The following is a 2,774-nucleotide window of genomic DNA, read 5'->3' on the forward strand; positions in this document are numbered from 1 at the left end:
AAAAGAGAAGTCAATATCCATGTGTTAAATGAAAAATTATATAGCATTGTCTGATACCATTCTATTGAGATCTGGGACTTTAAATACTTTAAATTTGGGGTTTTTTACCAGCAAACTTTGCCTCCACAGAAATAACTTGGCCTAGATAAAAGCAGCTATATTATCAGAGGCTTTATTACCCTAAATGCTTCTACAGCACAAGCTTTGTCCACAATGCATTCCTCAAGTCCTGGCCCTCAATTTCTTGTTAAAAGATATGTTGCATATTGCCTCGCTATAGTCACAGCATAACCAAGGTGCTATTTGTGTGGAGACTTGAACCTCCACACATACAAAAAGTGCTACACAACAAAGGGGACAAATATGATCATGCAAGAAATTGGTATTATTTCCATCCCTGGCAAACAACGAGAATGCACAAAGCAAAGCACAGGGCTGTATTACAAATGGGCTACTTCAGCGCCACTTATTTTTTTGTCTCCGACCCTCTGAACTGCAGACATTAATGAAACACAAGTGGGACTTTCAAAATCGGATGCCTACCACCAAGTATACATCACCAACAGCAACACACAACCAGCAGCAAGTATTTTGTTCAATAAAGTACTTGACAAACACGCATGCCCTCAAGCCCAAGACTTTACAAATACTTCACTCTTGATGAACGCTCTCCAAATTCAGGGAAGCAAAGGTTATTTACAGAGGCAGCATGAGCATGGCACGTATACAGTAATAAACATGAAGGCTGCTAATTTTCCATTTTCCCCATATGTAGATAGTCAGAAAAGAGCAAAAAGACAAGAGCAGGGGGAAAACGACATACCTTACCAAACCTGAATGTTGGACACAACTTGTTTCAGAGCAACATTGGTGTGAAGGTAAGTTCCTCGGGCGACCACCAACCGCAATTCCTTTCTGAGCTCCCCAGAGGCTCCAGCTCCCCCGTGTCTGTGTCCCTGAGGAAGATGCAGTGTCCTCCAGTATGTCAGAGCCTCAGCTGCAAAAGATGCTGTTCAGAAAAAGGAAAGAGAAGAAGGTGTGGCATTAAATTCTAGGGTCAGTTGTTTGGCAGATTCAGAGCAGAACATAAGACAGCATCAGATAGGAATGAAATGTCAAGGCCGGACAAAGAGTCTGTGACAATCCATCATGCATGGCACCTTCGGAGGGCAATCTTTGAATTCAAGAATTGTGGTGCAAAGCTATTCTTGCTTTACAGTACTTTAATGGCCAGCCCGGCCACTTTTTATTCCAGTCTAATATCGTAATAAGAAGGTAAGTAATACACTTCTCCATAGGGAATATTTGAATTAATTATGGCATTTCTGCAGAATAACAGGACTTTGATATTAAAAGCAGAGACATCAGCTCAGTCTTAATACTTTGCATTGTTAAAATGACTCTCATTCAAGGAATTCAAAGCTCCTAAACAGGCAACCATGTTAGGACCTCAGAGCTGATGGGAAGCAGTGACTGTCAGCCCAACACACAGAAACGCATTCCCGAAGTTCAGTCTCCAAACCAATTGTCAGAGACAGGGAAATGGCCTGAGCTTTTCTGGGAACGTGGGGGCTCGGCATCACTGCGTTTTCTAGCTCTCCGTCACTGCTAGATGCGCTCGGTGTTTCTGAGAGGTCAGACCCTGGCACCAAGCATGGACATAGGAGCCTCACAGCGGACACCCGGGTGAGAAGAGAGTGATGAAGACCACTGCCTGGCAGCAACACTGCCAGCAACCAAAAACCCCAGAAAAGCACCAAGAAGTTCAAACATTCATTACTATCATTTCATTAATCATCCCTCAAACCTGACACATGGGAGAACACTCAAAGGACCATTCTTCCCCCACCCCCACCAACTTTGCCTAGAAATGCAAAAAAAGAGTGAAGAAAAAAAGAAAAAAAAAAAAAAAAAAAAAGACACACAGACATTTATTCCTTAGAGGTCTCCTACACAGGAGAAAGCCTGTGGCAGCGCAAAATACAACAAAATCCCATTACAACTTCACAAAAAATCCTGAACCCCTAAACAGGTTACAGCTATCTGGGAAGCTTTTGGGCTTGCAAGAAGGAAAATTTCAGTAATCAGCATGTAAAACTGTCCATGCCGGAAGCTAGAATCATACTGTTCTCTTTTTTTAATTATTTTTACCAAAAGTCCACATAGGAAGCATGGTCACACAGATCATAACAATCAAATATATTCACTTTATTTAGCACTAATTACTTCACTGGCCCTTGTATAAGTGGACTATGTTACATACCACACCTAAAGGCTCTATAAGTGGAATGGCTCGTGAGATACCCACACAGGAGTCGGGACGGCAGAGCCTAGCCCTGTATTTCTTGGCACACATTTATAGACCTTCTGCCTCTCTTGAACTCAGACATGAAGGACAAAAGTGGACCTTCACAGTTCTTGTCCTCTTTCAGGCTAACCATGAAAAATCTGACTGCCAACTGAAATGGCTGCTGAATGACTTATGGGTATAGAAGTGGCTGATGCTGCAGTAGTTTGATCTGCAGGTAGCAGCAAGACCTAATTCTGCTGCTTTTAAGGGATTTCTATCTCTGGAGACCAGAGTTACAATTACTTTTTCATTTTTGCTCATAAATTGTAATGCAAAATAGTCATGAAGAAAACCAGTGCTACATTTTTGTGCATTAACTACAGCATCAGCTGAGCTGAGAAGCAGAAGTAACAATAATAGATCGTCACTGCAAGCTGAGTGCAGGAGCCTGGTCTCAGGTTGGAAAAGATGTGGTTTTGAAAGC

At 42.1% G+C, this 2,774-nt stretch overlaps 1 protein-coding gene across 1 annotated transcript in view; it reads right to left on the reverse strand.

The window, feature by feature from the left end:
• The window catches only part of SGCD (sarcoglycan delta), a 211,870-nt gene extending 210,919 nt beyond the window's left edge, over window positions 1-951 (reverse strand). The window contains exon 1 of the mRNA XM_009634710.2: window positions 824-951. The gene's annotated coding sequence lies outside the window, so the exon portion shown is untranslated. The remainder of the gene's footprint in view (window positions 1-823) is intronic.
• Window positions 952-2,774: the final 1,823 nt, after the last annotated feature.

Source organism: Egretta garzetta, unplaced genomic scaffold, assembly GCF_000687185.1.
Source record: "Egretta garzetta isolate BGI_Z169 unplaced genomic scaffold, ASM68718v1 scaffold612, whole genome shotgun sequence".
Taxonomy (NCBI): Eukaryota; Metazoa; Chordata; class Aves; order Pelecaniformes; family Ardeidae; genus Egretta; species Egretta garzetta.